This window comes from Pinus tabuliformis, chromosome 5_1 (assembly GCF_031772625.1).
Source record: "Pinus tabuliformis cultivar Carrire ecotype Pingquan chromosome 5_1, CPIR1, whole genome shotgun sequence".
Classification (NCBI taxonomy): Eukaryota; Viridiplantae; Streptophyta; class Pinopsida; order Pinales; family Pinaceae; genus Pinus; species Pinus tabuliformis.
The window spans coordinates 396201024-396211715 of record NC_142305.1 but is presented as its reverse complement, the minus strand read 5'-3'; the positions used below and the strand labels follow the sequence as shown (position 1 = coordinate 396211715).

General features: G+C 31.4%; 1 pseudogene; it reads right to left on the bottom strand.

The window, feature by feature from the left end:
• Nucleotides 1-1849: 1849 nt before the first annotated feature.
• On the bottom strand, nucleotides 1850-3690 carry LOC149165121 (putative xyloglucan galactosyltransferase GT20 pseudogene; annotated as a pseudogene).
• Between the last annotated feature and the right edge of the window lie 7002 nt (nucleotides 3691-10692).

Genomic DNA, 10692 nt, shown 5'->3' with positions numbered 1-10692 from the left:
TACATGCTTTTGAGTAGGACTCGTACACTAATACCACTATTGGAACACACATGAAAATAGATAGAAAATTAGATAAGCATGTAATGCATATTATTAATAAAACATACATATAAATGCATTTTTTTTGACCCTTGGTTTTCATCTTCCAAGAGGTCTCTTGGACTTCTCATGACTGTTGACCTTCACTTGAGGCTTTTTGCCTTCCTCTCAAATAAATAAGAAAAATTCACATAACCCCAAAGGATTATGTTTCCAACATAAACTTCTAGTCTCTAACCTATTAGTTTATTAAAAGGTCGACCAAAAATAGAAAAATCGATATTTGTAGAGAGCTTAAATTAATATGGATCAAACATGTCATTTGTTATGATTTTTTTTAAGTCCTTACAATCATAAGTTTTAAAAATTTTCCCATTTAAACTATGTAGAAAAAATAATATTAGAGTCATTTAATTTTATTTATTTATTGTTATCTAGTGATGTGTGTGTGAAGTGCCTTTTACCTCCCAATATGAGAATAATGGTTAATTTATTAGTGCTTACCGAGTCTAGAGAAAATATCAATAACAAAAAAATGCCTTGGTATCAATTACAAATAAAATATTTCAATACTCACTTTATATATATATATATATATATATATATATATATATATATATATATATATATAAAGTAAATCAAGTTAAATCCACTTTAATTCATGTAGTGAATCTATCCTAGATGGAGACGGATCAAGTCCCTCAAGGTGCAATTGTTCCCTCAAGGTTTGCACCTTTAAAGATTTGATCCCTATTGGCTCATGATAGATTGAGAGTTAAATGAATCTATGATTGTATTAATACAAATTGGAGGAAGTGTCTTCATATAAATGTCACATAGTTGATATTCATCGTAAGTTCAAGTGAAATTATAGCATTGGAAACTTAGATTATTATGAACTTCAAAACATTTATAAATCAATGGACCTCTTGTCACTCCTATTATTTTATATGGGTGTGAAACTTGGGGATGCATTATCCCTAAAGAATCATGGAGAAAAATTTAAAAGAATTTTATAACTTATAATTTAAACTTTAAAAGTAATGCATCTTATGATACCTCCACATAGAAGTGAACCTTTTGCCCCACTTAAAGGATGGTTGTGACCAAGTAACCAATGTATAAAATTAAATTAAACAACATGGAAAATAAGAGACTTCCTAGAATTATTAAGATCTCCAACCAAAACCACTTTTAGTTCAAGTGAGGCTGGCATAAAAAGAATTGACAACTGAGCTGGTCTACTCAGTTAGACCACTATATCTTCTAGGTGTCTATATACCCCTTCAGCAGACACTGGTGAATTAAAAATTTTGAACCTTCAACCTACTAACACGTAACAAGTCTTTTCCATCACCAATTAAACTACCCAAAAAAATTTTAACACTAAGCAATTGAATCAAATACATAAATAAAATTTTAAATAAATCCAAATAATCCTTTCTTTCTTAAAACTCCAATCAACTTCATCTTATCACTACTATTACATAAAATAAATCAAATGCAAACATTAATTTTTATCATAATTTTGAGAAACATATGCATATGCATCTGCTTAGTCTGGAGGTTCGGTCTGCTTAGAACTATAGTCTTCCGCAAGACCAAAACCAAATTCCAGGCAGCTACTGATAACTATGGTCTTAACTAGATTAAATAACGACCAACAAACAAATTTATGAGATTTCAGTGGTTTTATTTGCAAATACAATTCCTGGGAACATCTGATTGCTCATGCGACCTAGTTCAAAATAATCCTTAAATGATAATCTGTAGAGTTCTCTGTGTATTTGCCTGTGCATCGTGGAATGTATCGTGGATTCAAGTGGCTTCAGTCTGCGAGGAATTCTTTGAGATACCAGCTTTTGCTAATCTCCAGAAAATATTATTCAAGGAAATCATAAAAGCATCCTGGAATTCATCAAACCTTGATTCTGGGTCACCATAAACCAAACCAGGCATAATTTCCTGAATTATGGTCTTCCTCATTTCTTTCCTTTGTTCATCTGGAATCTTCTGCAGAACCTCTATTACGTTTATCTCCCTTTGTTTCACACTCTCTTCCGGTATGTAAACCGAATAGGAGCTCTGGTTAGCAGGCAGATGCCATGGATACTGATAATATGCTGTAAGGGGATTGAACAGCACTGGAATGCATCCAGCTACAAGAGAATCGAACACGGATTTCCTAGTAGGACTATCACCAGGAGGCTGAAGGCAGAATTGGGATTTCATGAAGAGCTTCACTGTGCTTTCGGGACTGAGGCAAACATTGGAGTTGCAATTCAAAAACTTGCAAGCCTCTGGTCTGCTTGAACACTGTTCGATGAGAATGGAACGAATGTTTTCAGTCATGTTGGGTCTGGGTGCACCTGCAAAGCTTATCAGATGAGGCCTCTGGCTTTTGCTGATCTTCAATTGCCATTGCCAAATATCATTATCAGAACGAGGATGGAAGAAAGTGGGATGTGGGATGCCAATTTCATTCATATCCAATGGGTCGCGTTCAATCAAAAGCTTTGTAATTGACTTCATTTCAGGCAGGTGTAACAGCTTGCTCCCCCATGTATCAGTATCCTTCCATCTCTTGAAATCCCATGAGATCTTGCCCAGCACCAGAACATGATCTCTTCCTCTGTTTCTTCTCCACCATGGCTGACCCTGAAGCCAATTCAGAAGCTCCAGGGCTAGTTCGTCTCGTTTCTCGTTGCTGATATTCTTCCTGAGATTCCATCTTATCACATCGAGGCCTCCATAGTAGGGAATGTAGAACAATTTCGCTTCCACAGGATTCGAAACCAGACATGGGTGCCTTGAGATTCTAGAATGGAAGAAGAGCTCCAGGGCATATTGATGAGTCTGATAGCAGTGCTCATAAAAATTTTCGATGGGTTTCCCCATTCCTCCATCGGTAAAATAATCACAAAAACTGAACCACGGAATCAGACTATGGCATTGCTCCACCAGCTCTATGTTGAATTTTTTGGGCAGATCGTAGGCATATATTTGCCTTCCCCTGCATTGTTTCTGGCTGGGACCCTTCATGCCTGCAGGCATAGACTCAGTCCTAATAGTCTCCATGTACATTTTCTCCAAATCTTGAGCAAATGCAGCCTTTTCTCCATCATTACTCTTGTTCCCAGTTATGGTCAATTCATTCGACACAGTTCCAGGTTTCCCCTGCGCTGAAATCTCAACATGGGTAGTTGGTCTCTCCCGTTTCAGAGCCACTACTCCATGCCCATCAACAGACTCATTTAGCAATGGCGACTCAATTTTCAAGTCATGACTTTCCACCCTGAGCCTTAGAGTCTCCACATCATCAGCAAAATTAATTGTGTCATTCTCGAACACAACGGCCTGCTGTGGGAAACGCACAGTACTGACAGAAACATAATATGCATTCAACACACGGCTCTGAACGCAGGCATGAAGAAAAGATAGAGGCAACAGGCATGTCATAACCCAGAAACACATAATAAGCATGAGAAACAATGGTGGCAACAACAGCACTGGCCGAATTACAGTCGCCATACGCTTCATCTCTAGTTCCGATCCTCTCACCTTCCGATTCTTCTTTCTCCGCTTCCTCGTGGCTCGATTACATAATACCAGAGAAGTCCACGTCACGCTTATTTTCTGTGCGTTGACCATGACCAAAAAAACATGTTTCATGCTTTTCATTTATAGGTTTTTGATACATGTTAATGATAGCTGGTACAGGCAGGTTAGTTTAAATATTAATTAAATTACAAAAATAATAAAGATTTTTTTTTAATCACAAAAGATAATGAATAAAATAATGTAAATAAAACAAATAATAAAATAATGTAGGGTTGAAAGTCATCACAAAAATTAAGAAATACCATTAACTAATATGGTCTCTATTAAGGTATATATATTACCATATTAAGGTATATGTGTTTATGGTTTATATTAAGATATACATGTTACCATATTAAGGTAGAAATACCATTAACTAATATGGTCTATATTAAGGTATATATGTTACCATATTAAGGTATATGTGTTTATGATTTATATCAAGATATATATGTTACCATATTAAGGTATATATGTTTATGCTTATATAAAATAATGTAAATAAAACAAATAATAAAATAATGTAGGGTTGAATGTCATCACAAAAACTTAAAAAATACTATTAACTAATATGGTTTATATTAAGGTATATATGTTTATGCTTATTTTATGTGTATGAGATTTTTTTTGTTAATATATAAACAAAAGTTATAATTAAATTTATTAAAATATATTTTTAATACAAGAATAAGTCATATAACAATAAGTCATCTTAAATTGAAAACAAGAAGAAAAAGAAAAAAAGAAAAAAGTAAAAAGTAAAAATTAAAAAGTTAAATAAAAAGGAAATAAAACAAAAAATTAGTAACTCATAGAAATAGAAGTTACTAAACAACCCATAATAAGATCTCAACCAATCATGTTACAAATAAATAAATTTAAATAATAATAATAAAATAAAATTGAATTCTCAATGCTAAATACAAATTAATAGGCAGTGAAAGGTAACAATACCATACCTTGAGGATTTAAAATAGTAATTATTTTCTTCTAAGAACTTGTAGCTTATAGAAGGATATACAATTATTTCAAATACAAATGAAAATTAAGATAAAATTTTAATTGTCAATAAAAAATATTTCTAATTTTGTTAGTTGAATGGCAAGGACATTTTTATTTATCATTATTTTTATGATTTTTTCATTATTGATTGTTTTTCTATATACTATAAAAATAAAAAAGAAGAATGTTAACGATTTTTCCCAATATTATGATAGTTCAAAAAATAAATGTTATCCTTTTTATATAATAGAATTTTATTGTTGTGGAGCTCATGCATGCATGTACAACTATTTATTGAAATGACACCATGGTCGTGAGAATTGAAAATCAAAAGCTTTTTTTATAGACAAAGGAGAAACAATTCCAAATAGAATCAACTCCCCATGTTCTTGCCACTAAAATTTACAAATGAGACTTACTTGTAGATCTTCTTACTACCTACTATGCATGTTTGCATTTACTACTTGCTTGGATTTATAAATACTACTACTTGCATCTCTTCATTATACTAGAAGACACAACAATGGACACTAGGTATCAAAATTGATTCAATATAAGTTCCTTTGAGATTGAATAAGTATTATAAAGTTAAACATTCATTTTTGTTGACAAAAAATAATGTTATTTCTATGTTCCTTTGTAAATGGTGTTATGCATCATAATGCACATGTGCACCAATCATTAGGCTTATAACTCTTATGGAAAAAGATTCTTATAAGTTATATTTATTTTATAGAAAATTGTGTTGTTGGAGGTTCTAAATAATAGTTTTTTTTTTTTGTTTGAATATTGCAATGGTATCAACAGAATAAGGCTATATTTTGACTGCCTTTAAAAAATTCATAGCAATTATTTCAACAATTGGGCTATTTATCCTCTAGGAACATATAACAAAGAAGAATTTTTTCATTGTATTTAAGAATTTCATTGTATTTGAAGAATGGTATCCAAGAGATGAAAAAGTAAATGAATTCCCTCTGTATGATATATATATATATTATATATATATATATGTATGGTGCAAGTAAATAGTCATGTTAAATTCCTTCCATATGATTCTTATATAGATTATAATACTAATGAATTAGTGTTCAACAATGGCATCTATATGGATGTCTTCATGTGTACTTAGATTTGTAGATTTGACATAATAAGAGGTATGGTTTGTGAGATATACATGAAATTTTAAATTATGTTTGCAAGTTAAGAGACATTTATATTAGCCGTCCATAAAGAGATATACATGATGCTTTATCTTTGTTGGCTTTCCATGGAATTGAGACAAGTAGCATAACAACAAAACTTTTATCCATTTGAATAATTTAAACTTGACAATAAAACCAAAAATATCAACACATAGGATTGTAGTGGGGTTGCTACTAGTATATATATATATATTTATCTAGATAAAGAAATCACCTGAATGGTAATCAAGTATGTCATCCTCCTCTTTGGAGGTCAATAACTCTAGGTTTGTTAGATTTTTGGCTAGAAGCATGGCCTCTTCAAATCTTCAAATACAGCTTCCTGATATCCTTGATTCAATTATTTACGAAGACTAAAACATATATTATACTTCAACTATTTTGATTATCTGTTCGGAAACTTTCTTATGTTTGGAACGTAGGGAAAAGAAATTGATATGTGATCAGCACATTTCAAAATATTAATATTTATCATAGCACGATAAAAGGTAACCACTTTTGTTTTATTTTTATATATTAAATAAATATATTTTTTAAATAGGTTCCTGATATCATTGATTCAATAATTTTGCGAAGACTAAAATATATATTATAGTTAAACTATTTTGATTGTGTTCGGGAACTTTTTTAGGTTTAGAATGTACGTAAGAGAAATTGTTTGCGAAGACTAAAATATATATTATACTTAAACTATTTTGATTCTCTGTTCGGAAACTTTCTCATGTTGAGAATGTACGTAAGAGAAATTGATAAGTGATTAGGACATTTCACAATATGAATATTTATCATAGCGTGATGAAATGTACAAGCTCTTATTTTATTTTATATATTAAATGAATATATATTTTTATATTTTTTAAATAAATACGAGTGTTAAGATTCTGTCTTCGGAGACTTTCTTATGTTTGGAATGTAGGTAAGAGAAATTGATACGTGATTAGGACATTTCAAAATATTAATATTTATCATAGCATGTTGAAAGGTAAAAACTTTTATTTTATTTTTATATATTAAATGAATATATATTTTATATTTTTTAAATAAATATGAGTATTAATTTTATTTTTATGGGGTAAAAAATATAATAATAATTAAAAATATATATATTTAATTTTTTATAATATAATATAATTATTTAAATTTAAATAAATAATAAAAGAAATATTATTATATTAAATTAGAATTTTCTTGTTCATAATAATATTAGTAAAATATGTTTATGAGGTTAAGAATAGATGGTGGTAGGTAGTTTGTTAAGGTACTCTATGGTGAAAAGGTTATTTCTTAGAAACTCTTTAGGAAAAAAATCAAGATATGTTAAGGGCTGGTGTGGCCCAGGTTGAGGGCAATCCTTGAGTGATTTTGACAGCTTAGATGCCCTTGGGTATTGGCTACTCAAAGCGTAGTTTAGGCATGCTAGTCATCTCAGAACTCAATGTGCTCATATAAAAGCCATTAGTTATAAGTTAAGCATAGTGATTTTGACGACCTAGATGCCCTTGGATCTTGGCTACTCGAACTGTAGGTTAGGTATGCTAGTCATCTTAGAACTCACTGTGCTCGGATAAAAGCCATAGTTATAAGTTAAGTTTTTTTTCACAAGTACAATGATGTATACCCCATATGAGAAATATACATATATTGTCAATATTGTCAACATCTTATCATGTTTATATATATATATATATATATAGATAGATATAGATATGAACTAGGATTCCATATCTATATATATATATATATATATATATTATGTAAGGTGGTTGGGAGGAAGGAATGGAATCTTCCTAGTTCATATATATATATATATATAGATATATATATATAATTTACTAATACTATCATGATAATTTAAAAGATAACTTGTTTCCCAATTTGTTATATCAAATCTAGAACATTCAATAAAACAGTTAGGAGGATTTTATTCCTTCCTCCCAACCACCTTAGATTATATCTATATATCTATATCTATATATATAATTTACTAATACTATCATGATAATTTAAAAGATAATTCATGTCCAAATATTTTATATCAAATGTGGAACATTCAATAAAATAATTAGTTAAGATTTGATAGCATGAGAAACTTTCTATGTTTTAGAATCAATTTTTTTTAAATTATATTTAATATTAAATCTATATAAATATATTAAAATAATATTATATAATGATTATTAATAACTATTGAGTTAAAAATTAATTTATACCTTAAGAAAAAGTAAAAGTTTATTTAGATTTAAAAAAAATGTATTTGTATTTAAAAGGTATTAAGAAAACTTTGGTGATAAGCATCCCATTGTGGGTGGATCAGTCTTCTTTCATTCAATAAATGGGCTAGCACCAACCTAGGCTTAGATTAGGAAGGTCAATGTTATGATAGATATTTTGGGGCACTCTAGCACAAAGTACTTTTCATATTCAACCCTCTTAGTATCATAAAGATGACAGATTCTCACATCCCACCATGTTTTGGAATTATTCAAGGCCTAGTTTTGTTATGAAGTTTGTGAGATTTGGTTCTAACTATAGCAATGTTGATTTTCTTCCTTATGCTAGTCATAACTAAGAGATACTTTTGATCTTCTAGATTAGATTGACCACTTGTAGTATTTTAAATTCCTTTTATCTTCTAGTTCTTTGTTGCACCATAGTAAAAATATCTTTAAAGTTATTGGGATTTTGTAAAATAAGCTTTTTGTATTCCCCAATGATTCAATGAAAAAGTGGCATCTTGAGGCCATCCCCACTTTAAGTTGTTGGTGTTTTTGGCTAGAGTTTAAGGCAAATTTGGGGAGGATCTTGTTATCCACATTATTTATCTCGTTCTTGTACATTAAGTACCTAATCACACTTTTGCAACATTGTATCTACTACAAGAACCCTCTTTAATTCCTCCTAGTGTCTTGTGCCTGTAGGAAATTGAGGGGCCCATCTAGTCCAATTAGCTCAAAAGTCACCTTGCAAACCCTTGTTAGATTTGTATAGCTATAATTAGCTCTCTGATGACTTGATATAATGGAGGAAGGTTCATAAGTCTAATCAAGCCATGTTTGCTAGTCTGACAATAGTGAGGAGCACTAAGCTTTAGTCTAGCAATACAAAGGGACCCTATAGCTCTATAGCCCTTTGAGATGACTCTTAGGGAAGAGTTTCAACTTGATTTTCCATGCAAAGTTGTGGTTTTCCAAGAGAAGTGTAGCATACTCTTGAGCCTTTTTCCAGCATTATAACACCCTATTGAACCTAACCACAATGCTACTACCTCAGAGTTAGACTTATAACTCAAACTTTCAGCCTTTCAAGCTCTGTGTGGCACCCTCTTGAGCCTCTATGCAATGCTGTAACACCCTTATGAGTCTCATAGTAGCCCTATAGCCCCAGGAAAATCCTTATCATAAGTATCTCTCTTGAAATCTTACCTTTTCAAGCTACCATAGTGCCCTCCTGAGCTCTACCCATGGCTATAACACCATCTTAGGCCTTAAGGAAATGCTACAACATTCATATTTGACCTTCAAGCTAAATTTTCTTCCTCCTTGGACTTCCCTAGTGCCCCACTGAATCTCTATGGAGTGTTATAACAACCCACACAACCTTAGTCCAATGTTATATCCCTAGGAAATCATTGTGTGACACTCCACTAAGCCTTAATGGAGTGCTACATAGCCCTAGTGAGCCTTAACTCAACATTGCAATGCTCTTTTTAGGCCTCATGCTAACAACATGATGACTATATCTCAAGCTTTTCTCTCACTTATAAAGGTTTCTCTTGATATTTCTTATGTAACATTGAGTTAACAAAAGGTAAAAATCAAGTTAAAAAGGAAATTATTCTGAGTAACTGTGCACAAAAACTTGATGAAAACTCTTTAAAAGTGACTCATGGTGCTCTTTCTTCCTCACGTTGTTTGGCCATTGTGATCTGGAGGGTAAATCACTTTATTGATTGAGCATTACACCTTAGATTTCATGCTCAGTGCTAAATTTAGCTCACTTATGTCAAGTAAGTGATTGTTCGTGCTTATTAAGTTTGATTTTTGTTTTTTATGGTAACTTTTTATGTAGTTAGTTGCCCAACAATTATTTTATTTTCTTAAAATCATTGTTTTACTTCATGTTTAATCAAGTAAGTGGGTTTTGAGTAAATTTTATTAGTCTTTGGGTGATCTGTAAATTGTTGTGGATATTCCACTAGGAAATTCATCACAACATATCTGATAAAACTGTATTTAAAAATATGAAATCTACAATATTAATGTTTTATTTTTCTTTAGATTTTAGGATTTGTAGATTATGTTTAATTGTATATGCATGCAAATTAAAATTATGCAGAATATAGAGAACAATGAAAAAAAAGACTCACAAACCACGATTGACACGAGGGCCTATGCATGAAGCTAGGTTACACTTTTTTTCAAGTGAGGGCGCTTTGGGCTGAAGAAAAGCAGCTTTATTGAGCCCTTTTTAAGTGTTAGCCCTTGATCGAGCTATTTGAGGGATTAAAGATTGTTCAATCAAGTAATAAAACAAACCCTCAATCGAGCTTTTTTAGGGCTTAAAGATTGCTCGATCGAGCAATAAAACAAACCCTCGATTGAGCTCCTATGTAGCCTGAAGTTATTTAGGAGCTTGATCGAGCAATGGGATCGGTCGAGTATATTTTTTGAAATTTCCCGCAAATACAATCTCAGGATGGATTGTAAAAAAGTGGCTTGATTGAGCCTCTATTTGTCAATAAAAGACCCATCCACTCTCTACACAAGCTATTTTTCACAGAATGTGAGGGAAATTGTACCTCGACCAAGAGTTTTGAAGCTCGACCGATGATGGAGGAAATCGATCC